The following is a 12,267-nucleotide window of genomic DNA, read 5'->3' on the forward strand; positions in this document are numbered from 1 at the left end:
TTTATTTATTAAAAAAAAAAAGAAGAAGAAAAGAAACGTCTTTCTTGTGACAGACTAGCTGTTTTTGGTTGTTCACTGGTGGTTTGTAAAACACCTTTATAGCCATGTTTAGAAGGGTAAAATAATATAAAAATCACTGTATAAAATGGCTAAGAAAAAAAAAAAAAATCACTGTGAATATTTTTAGCAATTTTTTATATATATATATATATGTGTGTTGTATTTATTTACAATTTACTATAATTGTTAGCAATTTTATATAATTTAAGCAGTTTTTGAAATACTTTTTTAAAACAATTTGCCACTTGTATTTAGTTGCTCACACGTAGTTTGTAAAATACCACAATATTCATTGCAAAGCTGACTTAAAGACATTTATATTGTGAAAATCACTACAAAAATACATTATATTAGAGAAATTGTATAATTTTTTTTTTGTATTTTATTTATTTCATTTTAACTAATTGTTTTATATTTGCTCACTTGTAAAACATTCACTGCAAAAATGATTTAGGGCTATTTATATTGTGAAAATCACCATAAAAATACATTGTTTTTTTTTTTTTTTTAGCAATTTTATACTGGCTAAATCAGCACAGAGAGACCATCTTAACTATTTATGATTAAATATTACTTATTTAAATTAAGATGTTTTGGCTGTCACGTTACAACAAATTTTCCTTCGGTTCATAATAATTATTTAATTTCAGCATAAAAAAGCAGCATAATAACAACCATAGAACCTCATTAGTACTATTTTCGGACACTCCACAGAAGTAGCAAAACGGAGATTAACTAACAGAACACTAACAGAACAATAATCAAATAAGGCTAAATTGGCCTATACACATTGGAAGTGCAAATTCGATGCCATAAAATAATACCTCTGAAGAAATTTGACTTGTTTTTGGAACAGAGTTGAGTCCTGAAACTGCTTGTGTTATTTTGGCACCTTTAATTGTTCAGAACATTACTGGGAAGGAAAAGACTGGACTTCTTGGAAGTTTAACTGAACACACCTACTGTACAGTAGTATGTGTTTATGGGCTTTGGGAACGCTTCAGAAAACAGAGAGAGAGAGAGAGAAAGTGATTGCGAGCGATATGCAAGGTCAAGGCCCTTCGGATGCCAACTGATTAGGTGCAGACTCATTTTCTGCTTGCGTACTCTTCCTCCCTTCTCGCCCCATTCTCCACTCGGATCTCCTTGAACCTGTCCGTCATGCTGTCAGCAGTCATCAAGAGACGATGGAGGTACATCTGTCAGTCTTGCCTGGGTGACAAGGCCATATTTCCTGTGTCCATGACTGCTAAATTTCCCTCTCTCTAACCTTGTCTTGTTCTTGGCTCACTTTCATCTAGCTCACACTTCCTTTCTTCCTCCTCCTATCTCTCTCTGTCTTCTCAAACCTGCAGGCTTTATCTCTATGAATCTTCCTGTATAACATTACAGCAAATCTTTTCCCAAAGGGTTGTAGGATTAATCAAACATTTTACTAAATAAAAACTTAGCTAGAGCTGTCACTATAGATTACTTTGGTAGTTAAGTAAACGGTTGATTATTCTGACAATTAATGGAATAATCAGATATTTATAATTAGACCTAAGCATTTAAAATGACTTAAAATACATAAATTTGAATATCTGGAATCTGAGGGTGCAAAAAAAATCTAAATATTGAGAAAATCACCTTTAAAGTTGCCCAAATGAAGTTCTTAATAACGCATATTACTAATCAAAAATTAACTTTCGTTATATTTAAGGTAAAAATTTTACAAATTATCTTCATGGAACATGAACTTTACTTAATTTCCTAATGATTTTTGGCATAAAAGAAAAATCAATAATTTTGACCCATACAATGTATTTTTGGATACAAATACAAATATACCCGAGCAACTTGAGACCGGTTTTGTAGTCCAGGTTCACATGTGTGTGTGTGTATGTTAGATATGCAAAATATTTACATTTATATATAACATAAATTATATACAAGTGTTTACATACAAATACATACAATATATAGAAATATGTTTTTTTTTTTTTTTTAAAAATATATACATGAGTGTGTATTTATATATACACATAATAAAAATACACAGTACACACACGTAGTATGCAAACAAACTTTTATTTTGAATCGATTAATTGCGACTAATCGTTTTGCAGCTTAAAGTTAAAACCTTTATTTTGAAATCACAATGAACGGTTAGCATATTGAGAAAGATATTGATATTTTCTCCTGTATTTGCTTAGGTTTATAAATGATTTACCTTACAAATCTGATGAAATAGTGCATCTTGCATTCCCAGATGAACGTTACAATAAACCTGAGAGTTTGCGACACGAGTCCGCACATGTAAATGATAACAGTTTGTAAGGCGCAGCATTTACTGAAGAAACCGTTTTCGTTTTTGCTGTTTTCTCAACACATGATTTTCTTTCCCAAATCGACCACTTAAATTGAATCCAGAAATCGTGACAGCCCCAAACTTAGAACAGAACAAAGAAACAAAGTACGCAAATGTTTCATGTATTTCATGACTTAATGCCGTTACGCAAGCGCGTAGACTCACAACAGGCTAGTTTCATAAGGGGGCTGCACAGAATACGGATGATGTATTACTCAATTAGGTGACAGTTGAGAAAAACAGCATGTCCAGTCTGTGTTTTCCAGGAGCTCTCTGTCTCCACTTGCCTGATGTCACTTCACAGTGTCTTGTGATGGATTCCAGGCCAAAAGGCACTCGAGAGGGCGGATGGAGTATATAAGAGAGAGAGCTTGTCAGCGGGGTATGCTAGAGGCTGCCTGCCTGCCAGATCCGCCACGCCAAACACTTCCCCTACATCCTGCCCTCCTCCGGAGCACTTCCTGCAAACACCCCGAAATCAGCTGCAGCGAAGAGAGACGCTTCTGTCGGCGCGTTCATATACACATTCGCACCCGCTGGTTGCCAAAAAACAGCGATTAATTAATTCTGTAATGTCACGGTGTCACATAAACAGGAAAACATGGTTTCCTGGCACATGGAAGTGTAATGTAATGATTATTCAGTCTAATGAGGGTTTTATCTCGTGGTGATAAGACCCCCTGAGATGGTGGTCTGCTTTAGAAACACTTTGATGCCAGCTGTCAGTGGACAGCTGCTATACACTGGGGACACAGCTGATCCAGGGTCAGTTTGGAAGTGTGACGCCATATTCTAACCAGGTGTGAGGTTTAATTTACACTAAAATTAGTAAAAAATATATTAAATCTATTAAAAATGTTAATATTTTATAATATTTTGAATCAACGAAATTAAATATTTCACTATTTTTCAATATTTTAATATTTTAAATGAATAAAAACACACTGGACCACAAAACCAGTCAAAGGTCAATTTTTTGAAATTGAGATTTATACATAAGCTTTCCATTGATGTATGGTTTGTTAAGATACGACAATATTTGGTTGAGATACAACTATTTGCAAATCTGGAATCTGAGGGTGCAAAAATATCAAAATATTGAGAAAATCACCTTTAAAGTTGTGCAAATGAAGTTCTTAGCTATGCATATTACTAATCCGAAATTAAGTTTTGATATATTTACAGTAGGAAGTTTACAAAATATCTTCATGGAACATGATCTTTAATTAATATCAAATTTTTTTTTTATAATTTTGACCCATACAATGTCGGTTAGCGCTACAAATATACCTGTGCTACTTACGACTGGTTTTGTGGTCCAGGGTCACATTTATGTGTGTGTGTGCACAGTATAAATATACTGTGCTACCAGTTGGTGGTGTGTTCCTCTCTGTGAAGGCTAGGGTTGCCAGATCAGGATTACAGATGGATAAAAGGAGCTCTTTTTTAATCCGCCCCAGAGAGGGGCACAGCTGGTGGAAAACAGGATCGAGAGAAAGAAAAATGGACAGAGAAAAGAGAAGAAGAGACTTTCATGTTGACGTTGTTATGAGACTCAAAGACTAAGACTATGAAGACTAGGGATGTGAAAACAGACTAGTCAGGGCTGCCTGAAAGACTAGTTGACTAATCAGTCTTAACTGGAAGCCATGTATTATTAGGCTAGTTTCAGGTTCGTCTGACTCAACTAGATGTGTTTCTTTGGGAATAGTTACAAAAGACTCAGTCTGGCATTCAAAAACAGTAGTAAGCGTGTTAAATAAATCAAAAACGACAAGAAAATGTGCCATAAGACAGTCCACATATTGCTTTTTTCCCCTGTCTCTCACACATCTTTTATTTTCCCATTGTCTTTCTTTGTCTCAACCTGTTTGGTTGGGAAGAGAAACATGTTTTACAAGCAATCTGAGAAAGCTTCTGTAAAACAATCAGGGTGCCGTGCTACCTGAAGCGCACCGGATGAATATGCTACCTGGATTAGATAAGAGCAGGAAAGACAGAAAAAACAGCCCTGGCAACGTTCAAATATGAGTGGCAGCCCTCCAAGCTTCACCCTATGCCAAAACACAGCTGTCATCTGCTGCTGATCACCTCAAAGGCGTCTGACAGGTACAAACCAGCAAATAAATCAGCAGGAATCAGGACCATTATCCTCCTACATCAGCTCCAGGACATATTGGAATAAAGTGCCCTGCATAATGCACAACAGGTTGCCCAGCCTTTTACGGGAGGCTGGGGAAGGTCAGACAATGGTTTGTAACCTAATTAATTTCATTCATATGCACAAAAAGCAGGTATGCAAGTATATGGATCTTTTACTGCATATAAAAGGTTCTGCAACACAAATAGACATTTGACCAAAAGAGGATCTAAACGTTACAGATTTACCTGGCTGAGAATCAAAAACGGAAGAAACTTGTTTTAAATTAAAAAGATAAAATAAATAAAGACATTTTAAAAATTGATGTGACTCATATGCAACTATTACTGAAGGTTTAAACGCTCACTGATGCTCCAGAAGGAAAAACAATGCATTAAGAGCAGGGGGGTGAAAACTTTTGGAATTTAAAGATCAGGGTAAATTTAACTTATTTTCCCTTCTGGGAAGCATGCATATATCTTCTGTAGCTTCTGAACGGCAGTACTGAATGAAAAAATACATTTAGGACATTGTGTTCAAAAGTTTTCACCCCCTGGCTCTTAATGCATCGTTTTTCCTCAGGTCCTCAATTCATAGGTCGGTCTGTCACATTTGTATTTCCGAACAAGAATATGAATTCTCATGTGACCTCACAACGATCAGCATCCTATACCTCCACGGTGGCGCTCTACACACTCTTTGTAGGGAACGACGGGACGAAGTAAAGGTGAAAGGAAAGAACGCGATCTCCTGTTCTCTGTCACATGATACCCAAAGACCACACACACAAATGCGCACACACAAACACACGCCTGCACACTATCATGTTGGGCCTGCTGGTGTGATGACTGCATGACTAATGTTTGCACTTGAAAGGAGCTGAATGGGTATGATTGGTTGGGAGAGCCTCTCTTGTATTCTTCTGATCTCCGCTTCACAGGTTTGCTGTGACAGGCGCTTTAACCACAGTTTCATATTCATTCCACTTATTGCTCTGGGCCGGTTACATCACAGCTAAGGAACAAAGTGAGCATGCATTCCTGTAGCAAGATAAACGAAGTCCATAAATGACTGCCAAGGCTAGCTGTAATTTGTCTGGAAAACATACGGGTGGGAAAAGACGTCTTAGGGAGATGCACACGTAAAAATGTGTTTTGATGAAGAAAGAATATATTTTGAAAAACATCTCCATCTCCCTTTCATTAAATGTTCCACAGAAAAAAGTCAGCCTCATACAGGTTCAGGTGACATGAGGGTGATCAAAAAACAATGACATTTTTCATTTTTGGGTGAACTATTCCTTTAAAGTACATGGACAAAACAATCCTCTCCTTTCCCTCACTGTCTTGAATTCGACTGGTCCTGGCATGTCCTGTTGGTGCTAAGAGCTAGTAGGCATCTGCAACAGCAGCATCTGCATTATGAATGGAAAACAGGAGCAGAGCAGCACAGGGCTGAGAGCCTGCAACAGCTGTTCATCTCTATAATTCATCCTCTAACGCCAGAGAGGAGGATGGAGACCATGAGAGGGAAAACGCCAGGTCTGATCATTTTCCACAGGTGGCTATCAGCTAATGAAGGGGTTTAACACAAAAAAACATGACGTAAAACTACGCATTTTCAAAATCGACTAGTCTGTGCGAGGCTGAATGGCACCTTTACTCAAAAACAGCTATTTGGAGAGCCAGGGGCTGAAGCTTCTACTGTTTTCAGTAAGGCATTCAGTAAAGAAAAGCCCTGAAAAGCCCTGAATGTTTTTATTGCCATGTCTCATGCGCATTAAAATAGTTTCTATTAAACCAGCACGAAAACAGCAAAATGCAGCTGCTTCAGGTATAGTACTGTATAACTTCATAATACCGATCTCATCATTTGTCAAAATTAGGTTATTGTTACTGTAGCAACAAATCGCAGACTTTCTAGACACACACACGCATTTAGAGCAATTATATGTATGGTTAGCATTTTGAATGATGGTCAGTGACAGACTTAACTAAGTGTCAGGGCAACAACTCAGTAAAAAAAAAAAAAAATTATTATTAAGTGACTTAAATAATAGAGAAAACATTGTCTTTTTGCCCTAGTTCTAAGCAAAGGCACGTTGTGCCTCTCTGCACACTGCTGTGTTTTGGCACTGAATGAATTTGCGTTTTTTTGAACACGTTTTTGAATCAATGATTCACTGACCCATTCATAAAAACGAAGTTTTGAACGAATCAATTGAATAAATGACTCAACGATTCAGTTATTAAGACAGTGGCTTCGATCTCACATTTAAAAATGTCATTCTATTTTTACTTACATTTCATATTTCTAAATTTGAAAAACACTAAAAAAAAATTAAGCCACTTAATCTATATAATTTTCTACGCCCCTGTGGAGAGCAACAGATGGGATTGAGAGGGACTTTATATTAATTCTTTAAATTTAGATTATTTTCAATTTGAAATCAATGGTAATTGGGATGATCCAAAAAATAATTTGATGTCAAAGAGCCTGTTCACACCAGGATGAATATTTGGTGCAAAAAAAAATCAGTGCGATAAACACTTTTTTTTTTAATTAATACATGTATGCCTGTAAAAATTAGTCATTTTTGTCATATATGGCTCGTTCTAACATTCTGAATTCTTTAAATCATACACAGAGATGAAGTGTGGTAAGATCATGTTTATTTGAATGAATTACTTATAACATTTATTTGAATTAATTAGCCAGAGAGAGTTGCGTCAAAGTTGCGCGTGATTATCTGCGTCTGTGCATTTCTCTCTCTACAAACAATGAAGCTGAGTTTACCCACTTGTTGCTGAGAAATATAATGTAGCGAGTTAGTATCACGCTATTTTACTAATAAAAGTTTCTCTCTAAGTGTGTGTGCATGTGTCAATAAAAGCGTAGCCTGCTGCATATAGTTTTACCTTAGCTACAAACCCGAGCCCGTCCCAAAGCTATTTGTTTAATATTAACTCGACCACGACCCGAAACCCGAGAGAATTTCGGGTAGCAGACCTCTAGTGTGAATGAATGGTGCAGATGCGCGGTTTCGTTTACTACACACATACTGAAGCGAGTGTGACGCTCGTTGTGTTTTCAGACTCAATATATGAGTACATGAACACAAACATACTCTCTGGAACCACTCCGAGAGTCACTTCACGAGCATTTTGCTGCTTCTTTAGAGAAAAACTTTAATCATATTATATACAAACAGAATTTTAAAGGTCTTCATAGCAACCCATCAAAATAAAAGTTCAGTTTAACATGAAGAAATTGTGACAGAAATATATTACTTAATGTAATGAGAGTACTACTACTACTAATAATAAAATTACTATTAAAACATTATTCTTTAAGGAATACTAGAACAATTATTTATCTGAATTTATTTACCAGAAAAGTGTAAATACATAACACACTATTTCTGAATAAATAATTAAATAATTAGATTTTTACAAAATCAATTAATTGGAGATTCTTGTGATTTATTCAAACCTAATGAAACTACTAAAATGGAATTCAGAAAATTACATGGAAGACACAAAATCTGGTAAACATAAAATTGGATGTGGGAAAAAAAGGCTTTAAAATGTAATTTTTTGTTGAACCTTTAATAAACTGCTTTAAAATTGTTTATGTTTCATGATTTCAATTAATTAGACATGCTTTTATTAATATTACATATAATATATAATATATAATATTTGTTATTTAGCCATTGAAATAGAGTCTAGAAAAATTAAAACAAGAAAACAAACAAACAAACAAACAAACAAACAAACAAGCAAGCAAAAAAAAAACAAAAAAAAACGGAATCCAGACAAATTAAAACAGAAAAACTGGAATTTTCGAAAAAATAAAACTGATTTCACATGCTTTTGTTTATACCTTGATGAAAAAACACCATAGCAAATAAAAAAGGCAGTTTGAAAGCTTATTATTCGGCTGCTTCTCCATGACAAGCAAATGTTTGTGCTGACGCAAAAGGATCCAAACTAGAAAACACAAAAAAAAACTACTTTGTCAATAAACTAGACAACAAGTTTGTCTGATGAACAGTAATCTCCATGATGTTCCAAACCTATATGACTTTCTTTTTTCTGTGAACACAAAAGATGATATTTTGAACATCAGTGGGGTCCAAACAACACTACACCTCATTGACTTTTATTGTATGGACACAAAAACAAACAAACAAACAAAAAATGCAATCATCCATGGGGCTCAAACCCTCAACTTTGCAGTAACAAGCTTAATTTTCCCCCAACTTTTTAATATCCACAAGTGTTATTAGTAAAACGTAGTGTCCTTCAATCCATGATGTTAAAACAATTCCCCATAGATTCATAATAACTGTCTGAATGTAACCCAACAGGCGCGGCACTGATCCCGTCCTAGCTTTTCCATACTATACTTCAGGGAGCTCTCCGCTCACATTCGGCAGCCAATCTCCAGCGCTTTTCCAGGAAAATCCCGGTCACTGCACGTCTCCCCTGACAACAACTACAAAAGGCACAAATAAGCCCCTCGCAAGACGTCCGCCAAACAGACACTTTCAACTAATACAATGAAATATGTTGAAGTTTTAGTGTCTTTGAGAGGGTGGGGGGAAAAACCGAAGCGACACACACAATCTATTATTCATAAAGATGTTTGGCACTGGCTGTCGTGCTTTTTTGAAGCCCACAGATTGTGGGCGCTCTGACGGCAGGATGAAACAGATATCATTTGCATCTCTCTGAAAATGCTCAGGTCTATTCGTAGGTAAGGACGAGGGAGAAGGGGGGGGGAACACAGCAACTTCCTGAGGAACTTTCAAGCCGGTGCCTGAATTAATGCAAGGACTAAAAATAAGAACTGGCAAGTGGAGAAAATGCGGAATCTATTCTGGATAGTTTGACTTTCGCTAGGGAAAAACAGCAGAGGAGTGATGAGCAAACAGCCGTCCCGGCCCCGTCGCTGACTAACAAGCAACATACAGTATTTACTGTACATCGCGCCTCTTTGACAGTCATCATTAGTGTTATTCTTATCATTATCGCTTAAACTGCAGCTGTTGTTTATTGTTGTGGATGCAGAATAGACTGCGGTCGGCGTGTGGAAATTTTCAGCGTGTGAATGCAAAGACGTAAGGCCTGGCGCGGACATTAATCAGCCATTTTTTCTGTATGTGTTTGTATAAACAGGTTAATCTGCTGCGCGCTGTGTAAGCAATGGAAGTAAATAGAGCCGGTTGATGTGTTTACTCTGACTCTGGGAGTGCTGGCGGCCTGGATGCAGACCGGAGCCAAGAAGAACACAAAGCGACCCTGGTGAAGGAGGCCCCTGTTCCTGTACGGGGACCCTGGGGCTCCTTCACACTCCACCCTGGAGATACACTCACCTGACTGCATACCGTGACGAAGGACAGTGTGAAGCCACCGCAAGACTGCCTTTACAGAAAGGCATGCTGGGTAGGGCACAGTGGGCAGTCGCTGTTAGACCTTTTAAACTTTTCCCATCCAGAAGGAGACAATTTTAAACAGGAGATCTAAAATGAGGTTCAATATAATGATTTTGTAGGAGATAATGAAATTAGTATTTTATTTTATTTTATTTTTCACAGATATCTTTCATCTTTCAAGCTTAACCTATGAAAATACATCATAAAAAAACATATTTAATATGATAATAATCTAAACAAAGAGTGAAGTAATCAAACTATTTTATTATGAGACTTTATTATATGACTATATGACATTTAATCTACTTGCTTAAACTTTTCCCACCCAGAAGGAGACAATCTCAAACAGCAGATCTAAAATAAGGCACAACATAATGATTTTGCAGAACATAATGAAATTAGTATTTAATTTAATTATTATTTTATTTTATCCTTTCAGAGATATCTTTCATCTTACAAATTGTATTTCAAAATTTATTACATGACCATTATATGAAATATAAAAATGAAAATATTAGATAAAATGAGGAACAATATCATGATTTTGCAGGGCATAATGAAATTTGTATTTTGTAGAGGATATTTATTTAATTTTAATTTAATTTACATTTTTTTTTATTTAATTTAATTTGTTCAGATCTCTTTTTCATCTTTCAAACTTTATTTCCAAATTTATTATATGATTATTATATGAAATAAAATATGAAAATATTAGATAAAATGATTATCTACACAATATAATGATTTTGCAGGACATAATAAAATTTGTATTTTGTAGAGAATATTTTATTTTATTTTATTTTATTTTTCCACAGATACTTTAATCTTTCAAACTTTATTTCAGAATTTATTATGTGACTATTATATGAAATATAAAATGAAAATATTAGATAAAATGAGGCGCAATATGACTTTGCAAGACATCATGAAACCAGCATTTTGTAGAGGATATTTTATTTGTTTATTTTTGTTTATTTTGTAGATTTTATTTTATTTTTTGTTTGTATTTTGTAGATTTTATTTTATTTTCTCCTTCCAGAGATATCTTTTATCTTTGAAACTTTATTTAAAAATGACTATTATATGACTTTATTATATGATAATTATGCAAAATTATATACACATAAATGACCCCTCTCCCAACACACTGTCCAAATAAATAAATAAATATAGTAATTTGTGTGTGTGTATATATATATATATATATATATATAGTTAATTATTACAATTATTAAAAATTCTTAACTAATTAAAATCTTTTTATTACAATTATTAAAAATTCTTAACTAATTAAATATCTTTATATATATATATATATATATATATATATATATATATATATATATATATATATATTTATATATATATAAATCATTTATTTCTATATAAATATAATAGTTATTTAATTAGTTAATAGTTTTAGTTAAAGTGTGTGTTTAAGATACATAATACTACAGATAAAATTTGATTTAGCGAGACAACAGAGTCAGTCAATGTCAAAAATATTACACTCATTACTTCTACAACAGAATTGATCAATAATTAGGTAATACTGCAAATTCGACTTTCTAAAATTAAATAAATAACTACAATAAAATAAAAATCTGTCATGTCTGTTGGGCATTGTTATTTGATAAATTAAACAAGCGCTACTGTAAAAAGTGTGTTTTAAAAGTTTATTTTTCGAAGGTCTACGGAACTAAAAGTGGCCATAGTGTAAAAAACACCCACAGACACAGAGCCTTTTTAGTTTCTTCGCAAGCATCGTTACCGGACGAGATGCGAGTTGACAGCATAACCGCAAGCGCACCGGGACCCAAGAGCAGTTTGAACAGCGATTCCTCTGTTTCTACTCCAAATGATGAATTTGCCAGGGCCTCTAAATCAACAAGCGTTAAGACACACAAAACAACAGCACATAAAATGAAAAGAAAAACAAAATAATGAATGTTGGATGAGTATTCACAGGGAAAAAGCCCTGGACTGCCCACCGAGGATATCGCTGAGTGTGGTAAATTGCCACCCACAGCTTGATGGATCTAACGTCTTATTTTCACAGATCTGCTTCTAGAACTGCCATCATTAAGAGCTCAAGTCGGCTGTCAGGCGCTCAGTTTTCACTGTTTTTTTGCGGCGTACTGTACAAGCCAGAGATGTTGTTTACCTAGAGGAGAGGAGAGAAAGTGGAGGAGACGCACTTGGCTGAGTATGAGGGCAGATAAGAGGAGATTACAGTTGCTATCGCTCCTCTCGCCCCACTGCAAACATCACGCCGCT

The 12,267-nt window shown here is 35.1% G+C and overlaps 1 protein-coding gene across 2 annotated transcripts in view; it reads right to left on the reverse strand.

Annotated features, from left to right (window-relative positions):
- rxraa (retinoid X receptor, alpha a) overlaps positions 1-12,267 on the reverse strand; it is a 137,286-nt gene that overhangs the window by 47,865 nt on the left and 77,154 nt on the right. The window lies entirely within an intron of this gene.

Source organism: Labeo rohita, chromosome 21 (assembly GCF_022985175.1).
Source record: "Labeo rohita strain BAU-BD-2019 chromosome 21, IGBB_LRoh.1.0, whole genome shotgun sequence".
Taxonomy (NCBI): domain Eukaryota; kingdom Metazoa; phylum Chordata; class Actinopteri; order Cypriniformes; family Cyprinidae; genus Labeo; species Labeo rohita.